At 41.5% G+C, this 13,704-nt stretch overlaps 1 protein-coding gene across 21 annotated transcripts in view; it reads left to right on the forward strand.

Moving 5' to 3' along the window:
• The window catches only part of SGCD (sarcoglycan delta), a 1,717,585-nt gene that overhangs the window by 1,037,474 nt on the left and 666,407 nt on the right, over nucleotides 1-13,704 (forward strand). Inside the window, exon 10 of one of the 21 annotated variants that reach the window (XM_079916684.1) lies at nucleotides 9,630-9,766. The exons of 19 other annotated variants lie outside the window; for them this stretch is intronic. The gene's annotated coding sequence lies outside the window, so the exon portion shown is untranslated. Of the gene's footprint in view, nucleotides 1-9,364; nucleotides 9,767-13,704 lie in introns of those variants that run through there. One more of the 21 variants, XM_079916694.1, reaches the window with a different exon arrangement.

Raw genomic sequence — 13,704 nt, forward strand, 5'->3', positions numbered from 1 at the left:
CCTTTACACCTGGGTATCCACTGAACCTCCTTTTACTATAGAGAAAATTGTCTTCCTTTTCTGTTTCACAACCATGAAAGAAAGAGAAGTAACATATCACAGGAGATATATTTGCAGAAAAACTTCAGTTGGCTTTTGTCATGACTCTTGTATAAAAGAAAAAAAAATCCTCTAAACTACTATAGAAATGAAAGAGATTGATGTACAGGCCCTTCAGATTCTTCTGAATGGTGCACTGTGAAGATAAGTTATAGTGAATGTCAGGCCATTTGTTGGGGCAGCAGGCTCCAGACAAGGGGTTGTGTGTGAGAGTTGCTACAAGACAGTTGAGTCAGGCGAGCACTGTCTTCTAGGCTTCTGATACGGAGTTCCACTGGCCAGTGGCAAGAGCAAGAAGCGATACGGAGATATGCTGTGTGTATAAATCTTCTTCTCTTCCTTCCCCTCCTTCTTTTTGATCATCATTTCATCATCATTATCATATTCATCATCTTCACCGTATCTTCGTCATTATCATCATATTCATCATCATCTTCACCATCATTTGTGTTTCATCACTTGCAGAGTCTTTTTGGCAAGTATCGACCATACCATTAGCTAGAGGATTTTATTGGGACAAGGACTAAGTGCTATAACCAGAGGAGGATTTACTGAAAAGCTAATGCATCTTAAGCCTCAGTGTCTTGGCTTGTGAGAACCCCTTCCAAGAATGTCCACTTGATTTTGTGTTTATAATTTTGTATTCTTTTTCTTAAAGAGCATACTCTCCAATTGTATAAGCTTTAGGCCCCATAAAATCTGGATCTGCCCCTGATTATAATTATCCAGTAGAGGAATTCAAACAAAAATCCCAGTATGGAGTACACAACAAGCTAGATGACGTGTGTTTTGATGCCTAGGGGGATCCTGCTCTGTTAGCGTACTGCATACCAAGCAGAAACTCATTAGATCCTTGTTGAATTAAAATTGGTGTCTGTGAAAAGCCACCACTTTACACTCTTCTGCATTTGCTATTGCGGTAAATGAATTCAAAGATGTGTTGTGTTGTGGTCAGGATCTGTCATCTAGTTGTGTGTAAACCTCCTATGAGTGTAGGAAGATGCATGCCTTTCTTTCCATTTAGATGACGTTTTTAATCTTTTATGGCGGGGCACCTACTATTAAGCCTTACGTCAAATTATTTTAGGACTTTTAACATCCTCTACTGAATATAGTGCCATCCTGGTGGAGCTTGTTCCAAGGATGTGTGAGCCTCTAATTTAAGAATGCACTGGCTGGAGGCCCATTTTGATTTTGTAGTAGCCTATTAATAAAACATCATATTTAGAATTTCGACTCAAAGAAGGGTCACAGCTTCTTGGGGTTTTTCTTTCATCCCTCTGATGTATAAACTGCAGAATATTCTGTTTTCCTTTAGAAATGCCATATTTTGAAATATTATTTCTTCCTGGTACCCTTCCCAGCATTAGCTCAATGTCAGGACTTGGAAAAGTATTATCAGATGTCTATATAGAGGCAGGTCATGCCCTTATCCCTCTATAAGTTGTGAACTAGGTGAAAAGTCCACACAGGACTCATGAGCAAGCTGGGTTAGCGCTGATGGCCTAGACCAATAGTGCCTCTGAATCAGGCTGACTTACCCATATGGTGGCACGCTGAGCCTCTGGAATGGGTTGGTTGCCTGATACTTGGGCCCCTTTCTTTCTTTTTTATTTTAAATTTATTTATTTAATTTATTTATTTTTTGTCTGTATTGGGTCTCCATTGCTGCACGCGGGCTTTCTCTAGTTGTGGCAAGTGGGGGCTACTCTTCATCGTGGTGCATGGGCTTCTCATTGCGGTGGCTTCTCCTGTTGCGGAGCATGGGCTCTAGGCGCGTGGGCATCAGTACTTGTGGCACGCGAGCTCAGTAGTTGTGGCTCGCGGGCTCTAGAGCGCAGGCTCAGTAGTTGTGGTGCACGGGCTTAGTTCCGTGGCATGTGGGATCTTCCCTGACCAGGGCTCGAACCCGTGTTCCCTGCATTGGCAGGAGGATTCTTAACCACTGCGCCACGAGGGAAGCCCTTGGGCCCCTTTCTTACCTTACTGGTGAGATATTTCCTTCTTCCTCATTTGGGCAGGAATGAGTGAGACAGGGTGGGAGGACAGACAGAAGTGTTCTTACCAATACTTCCAAAAGAGCAGATGTTGCTGTTTTATGGGGAAAAGTAGAAATACCAGAAGAAGTATGGTGGAAATTAGGAGGGGGGAGGATGGATGTTCCTCCTAGAGAATAGATCAGGTTCTTTAATTGATTCAAAAATAGGCTGGAAGCTCTTCATCTATTTATTTATTCATCAGCCATTTATTGAGCACCACTTATGTAAAAAGATCTAGATCCATGTATCTTTTTTTTTTTTTTTTTTTTTTTTGCGGTACGCGGGCCTCTCACTGCTGTGGCCCCTCCCACTGCGGAGCACAGACTCCGGACGCGCAGGCCCAGCGGCCATGGCCCACGGGCCCAGCCGCTCCGCGGCATGTGGGTTCCTCCCGGACCGGGGCACGTACCCGCGTCCCCTGCATCGGCAGGCGGACTCTCAACCACTGCGCCACCAGGGAAGCCCCCAGACCCGTGTATCTTTTTGCACTTTCTAGGTGTGAAATATACACATTTGCAGAGGGTGTACTCTCTGTAAAAACATACATCCTTGAGAAATGAGGCATTTGCCGCTGGGGATGCGAAAAAGCTTGCCTGTTAAATAGATAATCAAATGGAAAATGGAATGAAATAAACGTGAAAGGGAAGTAATAGCAAAGTACTGTATGGGGAGGTTCTAGGAAAAAAACGGTAGCTTCTGTCTGTGGCTTACAGTTCCACAAAGACAGTGTCTTGGACTAAGCCTTGAAGGGTGATGGGACTTGGCTATATATAGAGAATGGCAGCCAAGGACATGCTAGGAATAGGCAATAAACAGGTGACAAGGCAAAGGTATAAAGCGCTTGATCAACATGAGGAATAGCATAGCAACCAGTCCAGAGACTTGGAAAACTGAAGTGAGGTAACACTGACAGCCTTGGGTGCAACTATTCCAGTGGTTCTAATATACTCTGATCTTCTGTAGAACTGCCTCGGGTAGACCGTTTCCTCCAAGGCTGGAAGTTCAGTAGACTAAGGATTTTGAATTTATAAGGATTTAAGAGTGTCCTTGGTGATAGTATAGAATGATAATAGAAACTCCATTTTTAAAGAAGTGTATGTCAGACGCCCTGAAAATTACTTGCCTTAGCCAATCATTGTGATGTGTGTGTACGTATATGTATTATACGAGAGTGTCTGTTTCACAGATCACAAAATTCAGGAACAAAGAGAAATACTTGTCCAAGGCCACAGAGCTAATAAATTGCAGAGCCAGTTATTTAACACAAATCTGTGTAACTCCACAGCCCGTGTCTTATGTGATCAGCTTCTGCTGCATAGTAGAGTAGGTTCAAAATGTAACATACTCTAAGTGTCTTTCTGGAAGAACCAGAGTCAAGACATGAAGCTTCCCGTGTTTCTAATTGCGTCCTCAGAGCGTGGAACAGAGCCGTCTCGTTGCTAAGATCCATTGCCTTCAACTAGATGGAAGATTGGGCAATTCCTCAATTAAATGTCACCAACCCTCTTGCATCCCCAGTAGCAAATGCCTTATTTCTCAGGGGTTTGGCAACATGTCACGTCTTCAGTATCTCATTTTCCTGGCTCAGCACTGGAAGAGTGGGGGCAAAGACACAACTTTCACCCTGGCTGTTTCTTGCTTCTTAAGATGCTCTCTTAGCAGAGAAAGAGCAGTTTTACTCCTTTGAAAAAGCTTCTTTCTTGTCACCTGGTGCATGACTGTGGAAACCTCCAGTTGTCATTCAGTTTTTCAACGCATCTGGCACAGACTGGAAGGAAGAGATTTCTTCTTTGTATTGTAACTTAACACACCAGCCCTGCCCTTTGTAGAGCCAGTTAGCAAACAGGGTAAAATCCAACACTCTCTCTTTAGAAAGGGATCCCTGCTGTGTTTAGAGACCAAGAATTGGCATCTATTTCAACAGATATTAACTGTACTCTATCAGTTTTGTACTACAGTTTTGGACCAAGAGAAAGGCAAATCCCAGATCTGTCAGTTAATCAACAAGCATTTGTTCAGTGTCTGCCGAGTATAAAATGCTGTGGAAAACATGGATGATTTTTAAAAAGGACTCTACCCCACAGGGCCCTACAGTCTACAGGCCCTACAGGGAGAGAAGTTAAAAATATATTTAAATGACTGAGGGCTGAAGGCTTATATGGGCTCAAAGAGATATTATGCATCCTGCATTTTCAGACAAGTGGGATATTTGCTCTGGCCTGGAGAAATCAGATAAGACTTCTTGGAGAAATCTGGGTTAGGTGTTTTAGAAGAGGTGAAATTCAGATAAGCGGTGAGGAAGAAAGACTAAAACATTTCAGGTAAGAGGGAGTGGAGTGTTCCAGCCTAGAGCTTTGAGCACATTAGATACTCAGTAAAGGCTGTTGAATGGAATAAAATTAAAACTTTGTATTTCAGTTATGTCCCTCTACTGCCATGTCTAATGGTTTCCTGAATACTTCCATGTCAGAACAGAAGATGGTATTTACATACCTTTTTAATGTAAATACTACATTATTTAGAGGACTACTTTCTTAGGGAGAGTGGGTTAATTCACCCAGCAAGTCTTGTTTGAATTAGATTGAATCATGAGTTGCCTCAACTATAAATGAATGGAAGCTTGGACCCAGTAGACAAACGACGCTTGTTGCTTTTCCTTTTTTATGCGGCAGGGTATCTATTAGCAGCTCTCCTTTCTGACAGCTATTTGATCATAATTGTGGCTGGTCCGCTGGGAGAAAGATGGGACAGTGAAAATGGTTCAGTGTAAGGCATGAAGAAGATCAGAAACATTCCATAAATTGACAAGATTTTTTTTTTTTCCTAAAGAAGGACTTGGCATCAATTTTTTAAATGGTATTTCATTTTGTATGGAAGTAGTACATATATATGAAAGAAAATTAGTGAATACAGACAAGTCAACTTAAAAATTACATTCCCACCACTGAGAGCTCCAAACTGTAACACTTTAATGTGTATCTTTCCAGATATATTATATATGTATATATACATATATATACATACCCACATACATATCTATATATATACATATATACACATACACACATTTTTGTATTGTTTCACAGCATGAGATAATACTATACATATTATTTTGTAATCTGTATATTTTCAGTTCATAAACTTTACTTTTCCATTTCTGTAACTTTTCATCTCATCTAATACCCAGACCTCATTCGGAATTCCCCAATTGAGTCAAATATGCCCTTTAAGGCTGGTTTGCCTAAATCAGTATCCAATACAGGACCACACATGCATCTGGTTATTATGGTCCTGTCTTATTCAGCTCAGGCTGGCATAACAAAATACCAGAGACTGGGTGGCTTAACCAGTAGGAATTTATTTTCTCACAGTTGTAGAAGCTGGAAGTCCCAGGTCGAGGTCCGACAGGGTCAGTTTCTGGTGAGAGCTTTCTTCCTGGCTTGTGGATGGCCACTTTCTCCCTGTCTGCTCAAGTGGCCATTCCATGTGTACTTACACAGAGAGAGAACCCAGGCACAAGCTTGCTGGCATCTCTTCTTCTGAGGACACTAACCCCATCCTTATAACGTCATTAAACCTTGATCACTTCTTCAGAGGTCCCATCTCCAAATACAGTCCCCCTGGGGTTAGGGCTTCAATATATGAATTTTGGGGGTGGGGAGCGACACGTTCGTCAGTAATAGGTCCTTAAGACTCTTTAATCTAACATAGGCCCCTCCCACTTTTATGTATGACCTCATATGTTGAAACATCTTAATCTTTAAAAAAACATAAAATTATGCTCTAATCCCTTTAAATTGTTTGTAAGGCCCTTTCATGATCAGTATAAAAGCTCAGTGTGGAACAGTAATCTTGGAACTATAGGTTGAGGGTCAGAGTTTTGCTCTTGACCAGCTAACGACTATCCTTGCAGCCTTGGGAACATCATTTCACTTTCTTGGGCTTCATTTCCTGTATTGGACCAGAATTCTTGACCCAGTGTGTGTAAGGAAGGAGTCCTGGGTGTCGTGTTCACAACAAATGCCCCACATGACTCTGATCCCTAGGCAGGTTTAGGAAACAGCAGGGTAGATCATATGTTCTGGCTTTTTTTCACCTATGCTTCTGCTCTACACTCTATGTGAAAGCATAAACTATATAACTGTCCTTAATCATAAGCCATATTAGTTTCCTATGGCTGCTGCAACAAAGACCGCAAATTGGTGGCTTAAAACAACACAAGTGTACTATCCTACAGTTCTGCAGTGTAGAGGTCCTAAAATGAAGTATCAGCAAGGCTGCATTCCTTCTGGAGGCTGTAGGGGGAAATCCATTTTCTTGCCTCTTCTAACTTCCAGAGACTACCTCTGCATTCCTCGCTCCTGTTCCCATCCTCCATCTTCAACACCAGCAAGGTAACATTTTCCAGTCTCTTGTTTCTGGCCCTCTTGCCTCCCTCTTATAAGGATCTGTTTGATTACACTGGTCCAAACTGGATAATCTCCCCATCCCAAGATCCTTCACTTAATCACCTCGCAAAGACCCTTTTGCCTTGTGAGGTGAAATATTCTCAGTCCCAGGGTTGGGATGTGGTCATCTTTGGAGGACCATTATTCAGCTTACCACATAAACCTTTACCAGAAACTAAAATAACAGCTGAAATAAATAGTGAACATTTTACTTAAAAAGCAATGTTATTTGCTTTCTTAAACTTTGTAATGAAATTTGAGGGATGGATATTCCGGACTATTATTAAAAACAAAGGAAAGATGGCAAGAAGGAAGGAAGGAAGGAAGGAAAAAGGGAGGGAGGGAGAGAGAAAGCTTGTTTGATTTTGAGTTTATCCCTCTAGATAATTTCTGATTCATCTCAAAATTTAGCTTACTCTTTCCAAAGTAACACTGTGCTTCCCTTCTTCCATGAAAACATGACTCATAGATACCCTAGTCAACAGTTCAATGATTGGGTTGAGGCATAAAAATTAATGTGCAAATTTGTATTTGACTATATAGGGAGAGACAGGAGTTGTCTCCTTTGTGGTAAACTTAATAACTACACATAATATACCCAGGTTTCCAACTTCCGAAATGAATACACCAAATACTATAACTGTAATGAGTTTTTATTAATTTAATAGCTAATTGCTGAGTGCTATGCTCAAGTCCCCTGCTAGGTTCCTGGATAGAGATTGGTTGAGAATACAGACATATTGTCCTCATGAAGCTTTCAGGAGGCAGGCAGACAGAAACTAGTTAAGAAATAGACAAACAAACGCCTCAATCAGCACACTTGGCCTGAAGGGAACAGCATAGTGTAGGAGGAAGACTGAGGAACGACATCTGGGAGGTTCTGTCTGAGGACTGGCCTGTAGGCTGGAAGCAGCCAGCCCTGCCTGCACGCCCTAGTGCCTGCACCGTGTATTGGGTGGAGTTGGGAAAGGGCTGTGGTTCTGAGCAGAAGGAATGGGATGTGAGATGCTATGAGAGGAGGAAGGGGTCCTGGGTGGGAGGGGGGCAGGGGGTGCAGACTGATGTGTTCAGGTGGTGGGAAGGAAGCAGAGTGGCTGGAATATTATGGAAGAGAGGGGAGATTTGGCAGGGACCAGATCAGGTAGGACATTGTAGGTCCTGAGTAGGACTTTGGACCTCTTACTAAGTATGATGGGAAGCCTTTGAGCCTTTAAAGTGACTTTAAGTTTTTAAAAGATCACTCTGGGTGTTGTGAGGAGACGTTAGGGGCCAGGCCTCGTTGGAAGGTTTAATGACATGGTGGAGGGGAGAGGTGCAGATGGAGAGATGTGAACATGGAATCTATTTTGGTCATGGAAACAGCAGGGTTGTAGACAGAAAATATGGACTTACAAATGATGACTCCATGTAGGGCTGGGTGTATAATGTGTGTGGCCCAGTGCAAAATGAAAATGTGGGGTTCCTTGTTCAAAGAGCAGGAAAAAAAAGTGTCATTAAAAGTTCTAAAATGTAAAACTGTTGCCTTTCATCCAGGGTCTCTCTCTGCATCTGTCATGATGCTTTTTTATTTGCTATTGGATGTCACTCTCCCTCGGGCATGGGGATACTTGCAGGACAAAGTCCACAACCTCACAGGCACCCCCGGTTCCTGCCCCACAGCTCGGTATGGGCTCAATCAACCAACTGCTGGGTTTACTGTCTCGCCAACGAGGAGCGGACGTGTTGTGCCCCCCACTGGGGACTGGGAAGTTAATCCCCCCTTCCACAGGCCTGCTGCCTCAACCATGGCCAACAGGCAACCCCCGAGGTGTTGTAGCCTCTGCGCCAGGATGCATTTGGTACCTGGATGCGAGGGTGGGCAAGAGGTTTCCCCATGCCAGGTAGCCCGCAAATGCATTATGGCACTGCCAGCCCTGAGCAGTGATGGCCACTACTGTGCCCTGTTGAGACACCACTGGCTGAGTGTGCTTAACCTTGACTCTCCATGTACCTTCCCTCAGGTCCCCACTGCAAAATGCAATGCCCCTGCCGGCCACCAACATGATCTGGTCACCGTCACGGGCAGAGGACAGCTGGACGGTAGCAGGAAGGGGGAGTCTGGGGGAGACTCAGGATGCCAGGGAACAAGAAACAGAAGACTGACAACCTGTCCTGGGATGGAGGGAGGTGGCGAGAGGCAGCTCCACATGTGAGTCAAAGCTCCAAGCCCTTGGGGTGCTTCACTGTTCCATCAGATTTCACTTACAAAATGCAAATTAGAAGATCAAATTAGAAGAAATGCCAGACAGCAACCACAGGGCATTAAACTTCAAGTGCAGGACCTTTCTGAGCCTGTGGCTCCGTGTGATTGCACTGGTCACATGCCGCTGAAGCTGGCCCGACTCCTGGGTTTTTGACTTAAGCCTCTTGGTAAATATTGGGGCCATTTACTGAGATGAGGGAAGAGTGAAAACTATCCAGTTTGCGAGGGGAAATCAGGTCTTCGGTTTGACGATGCTAAATTCCAGATGCCTTTGATGTATCGGGGGAAGATGTTAAGGAAGAAATTGGAAATGTTGATATGAGTGTAGAGCTTTTAAGTTCTGGAGGCTTTGCAATGTTCAGGCTCATAACCTGATTATCCTATTAACTCTTTCTCACAAAAATGAAGTGCAACTCCAGACATCTGGATGTTTGGATTCTAGGTAAACAAGGATTTTGTGTAGTGGTGTATCTCACACATCTTCTAGCATACCTTCGTATTTGTTTGACCAGGACATTCATGAATTTCCAAAGGCCTTTCTTTTTCATGTACTTGCCTATATTCATGATTCCGTTTCTTCTCACTTTTCTAATTTCCAAATAGTATTTTTGTCTCTCAAGTTATTCTGATTTGCAGTGTATGCAATTCTATATTATGTTAGAAATATAAAAAAAGAGGGACACTAGACGTCTTTTTCTTAAAATATAATCAAAATGTACAGCTGGGCCAGATCCTCTTGCCTCAAATATAGTTTAAACTAGAAAACTCTGGGCAACATACTTGTTATTTATTTTCACACAGGATTCATAAGTACATTTCCAAATGAAGCTATTTTGACCACTCTCCCCCTTACCCTATGAGGAAAGAGAAGGAGTCAAGAATAATTTAAAACCAGAGTTCTGTGCTCAGAGGAGTTACAAGATGTTTGCCTGCTGGTGGTATGTGAGAAAAACCTTTCTCCAGTGCTTTGCCTGTAGCAGTGCCAGCTTCCATTTATCTGTTTTTCTCCCTAAGATGGATTCAGACCCTAGGCTAGTTTTTTTTTCCTTTTTTTCTTTTCTTTTAAAGGACAAAGTAGAGTAGTGTCTGATAGACCCGGCAGAGATGTGTTATAACCATAGCTCTCCTATAAGGTGACTTGTGTCTTTGACTTCTACGCAGGACACTTCTAAATTGGGTCTCTTCCAAATGACGTCAGAGAAAACTAGAAACATGTTTATAAAAAGCTCTGGATTAAAAAGAAAAACAAAACTGTATTTTATTCGGTCTCCCCTTCCAGTTAATGCTCAAGCATCCCATTGAGAGTAGGGAGGGCTTCCCTGGTGGCGCAGTGGTTGAGAGTCCACCTGCCGATGCAGGGGACACGGGATTGTGCCCCGGTCCGGGAAGATCCCACATGCTGTGGAGCGGCTGTGCCCGTGAGCCATGGCCGCTGAGCCTGCACGTCCGGATCATGTGCTCCACAACGGGAGAGGCCACAACAGTGAGAGGCCTGTGTACCGCAAAAAAAACAAAAACAAAAACAAAAACAAAAACAGGGACATTATTAGAAATTATGTTAAAAAGAAGGCGTTTCTTATACATGAATATGGATCTGAAGATTGTTACTTATGATCAACCAGTCACAGTGGCCCAGTTTTAAAGGAATACATCTCCAATTCTGAGGGTTGTCTTTTGGTCTTGTTTATGGTTTCCTTTGCTGTGCAAAAGCTTTTAAGTTTCATTAGGTCCTATTTGTTTATTTTTGTTTTTATTTCCATTTCTCTAGGAGGTGGGTCAAAAAGGATCTTGCTGTGATTTATGTCATACTGTGTTCTGCCTATGTTTTCCTCTAAAAGTTGTATAGTGTCTGGCCTTACATTTAGATCTTTAATCCATTTTGTTTATTTTTGTGTATGGTGTTATGGAGTGTTCTAAGTTCATTATTTTACATGTAGCTGTCCAGTTTTCCCAGCACCACTTATTGAAGAGGCAGTCTTTTCTCCACTGTATATTCTTGCCTCCTTTATCAAAAATAAGGTGACCATATGTGCATGGGTTTATCTCTGGGCTTTCTATGCTGTTCCATTGATCTACATTTCTGTACTGTTTCTGACAGTACCATACTGTTTCGATTACTGTAGCTTTGTAGTATAATCTGAAATCAGGGAGCCTGATTCCTCCAGCTTTGTTTTTCTTTCTCAAGACTGCTTTGGCTATTCAGCATCTTTTGTGTTTCCATACAAATTGTGAAATTTTTGTTCTAGTTCTGTGGTAGTTTGCATGGAATCTGTAGATTGCTTTGGGTAGTCTAGTCATTTTCAAGGATTCTCCTAATCCAAGAACATGGTATATCTCTCCATCTGTTTGTATTGTCCTTAATTTCTTTCATCAGTGTCTTATAGTTTTCTGCATACAGGTCTTTTGTCTCCTTAGGTAGATTTATTCCTAGGTATTTTATCCTTTTTGATGCAATGGTAAATGGAAGTGTTTTCTTAATTTCACTTTCAGATTTTTCATCATTAGTTTATAGGAATGCAAGAGATTTCTGTGCATTAATTTTGTATCCTGCTACTTTACAAAATTAATTGATTACCTCTACTAATTTTCTGGTAGCATCTTTAGGACTCTCTATGTATAGTATCATGTCATCTGCAAGCAGTGACAGCTTTACACCTTCTTTTCTGATTTGGATTCCTTTTATTTCTCCTTCTTCTCTGATTGCTGTGGCTAAAACTTCCAAAACTATGTTGAATAATAGTGGTGAGAGTGGGCAACCTTGTCTTATTAGTGATCTTAGAGAAAACGGTTTCAGTTTTTCACCATTGAGGATGATGTTGGCTGTGGGTTTGTCATATATGGCCTTTATTTTATTTTATTTTATTTTTTGCGGTACGTGGGCCTCTCACAGTTGTGGCCTCTCCCGCTGCGGAGCACAGGCTCCTGACATGCAGGCTCAGCAGCCATAGCTCACGGGTCCAGCTGCTCCGCAGCATGTGTGATCTTCCTGGACCGGGGCACGAACCCACGTCCCCTGCATCGGCAGGCGGACTCTCAACCACTGCGCCACCAGGGAAGCCCTGGCCTTTATTATTTTGAGGTAAGTTCCCTCTATGCCTACTTTCTACTTTTATCATAAATGGGTGTTGAATTTTGTCAGAAGCTTTTTCTGCATCTATTGAGATGATCTTATGCTTTTTTTTCCCTAAATATCTTTATTGGAGTATAATTGCTTTACAGTGGTGTGTTAGTTTCTGCTTTATAACAAAGTTAATCATTTAGACACATACATATATCACCATATCTCTTCCCTCTTGGTCTCCCTCCCTCCCACCCTCCCTATCCCACCCCTCTAGGTGGTCACAAAGCACCAAGCTGATCTCCCTGTGCTATGCAGCTGCTTCCCACTAGCTATCTAGTTTACATTTGGTAGTATATATATGTTCATGCCACTATCTCACTTTGTCCCAGCTTACCCTTCCCTGATCATATGTTTTTTATTCTTCAATTTGATAATATGGTGTATCACACTGATTGATTTGCATATATTGAAGAATCCTTGCATTACTGGGATGAACCCCACTTGAGCATGGTGTATGATCCTCTTAATGTGCTATTGGATTCTGTTTGCTAATATTTTGTTGAGGAATTTTGCATCTATGTTCATCAGTGATATTGGCCTGTAGTTTTCTTTCTTTGTGACTTATTTGTCTGGTTTTGGTATCAGGGTGTTGGTGGCCTCATAGAATGAGTTGGGAGTATTCCTCCCTCTGCTATATTTTGGAAGAGTTTGAGAAAGATAGGTGTTAGTTCCTCTCTAAATGTTTGATAGAATTGGCTTGTGAAGCCATCTGGTCCTGGGCTTTTGTTTGTTGGAAGATTTTTAATCACAGTTTCAATTTCAGTGCTTGTGATGAGTCTGTTTATATTTTCTATTTCTTCCTGGTTCAGTCTCAGAAGGTTGTGCTTTTCTAAGAATTTGTGCATTTCTTCCAGGTTGTCCATTTTATTAGCATATAGTTGCTTATAGTAATCTATCATGATCCTTTGTATTTCTGCAGTGTCAGTTGTTACTTCTCCTTTTTTCATTTCTAATTCTATTAATTTGTCTTCCTCCTTCTTTTCTTGATGAGTCTGTCTAATGGTTTATCACGTTTGTTTATCTTCTGAACGAACCATATTTTAGTTTTATTGATCTTTGCTATTGTTTCCTTCATTTATTTTTCATTTATTTCTGATCTGATCTTTATGATTTTTTTCCTTCTGCTAAATGTGGGGATTTTTTGTTCTTCTTTCTCTAATTGCTTTAGGTGTAAGGTTAGGTTGTTTATTTGAGATGTTTGTTTCTTGAGGTAGCATTTTATTGCTATAGACTTCCCTCTTAGAACTGCTTTTGCTGCATCCCATAGGTTTTGGGTCATCGTGTTTTCATTGTCATTTGTTTATAGGTATTTTTTGATTTCCTCTTTGATTTCTTCAGTGATCTCTTGGTTTATTCAGTAGTGTATTGTTTAGCCTCCATGTGTTCTTATTTTTTACAGATTTTTTCCTGTAATTGATATCTAGTCTCATAGTGTTGTGGTCAGAAAATATACTTGATATGATTTCAATTTTCTTAAATGTACAAAGGCTTGATCTGTGACCCAAGATATGATCTATCCTGGAGAATGTTCCATGAGCACTTGAGAAGAAACTGTATTCTGTTGTTTTTGTATGGAATGTACTATAAATATCAATTAAGTCCATCTTGTTTAATGTATCATTTAAAACTTGTGTTTCGTTATTTATTTTCATTTTGGATGATCTGTCACTTGGTGAAAGTGGGGTGTTAAAGTCCCCTACTATGAATGTGTTACTGTTGATTTCCCCTTTCCTGGCTGTTAGTATTTGCCTTATG

Source organism: Stenella coeruleoalba (genome assembly GCF_951394435.1).
Source record: "Stenella coeruleoalba genome assembly, chromosome: 3".
Lineage (NCBI taxonomy): Eukaryota > Metazoa > Chordata > Mammalia > Artiodactyla > Delphinidae > Stenella > Stenella coeruleoalba.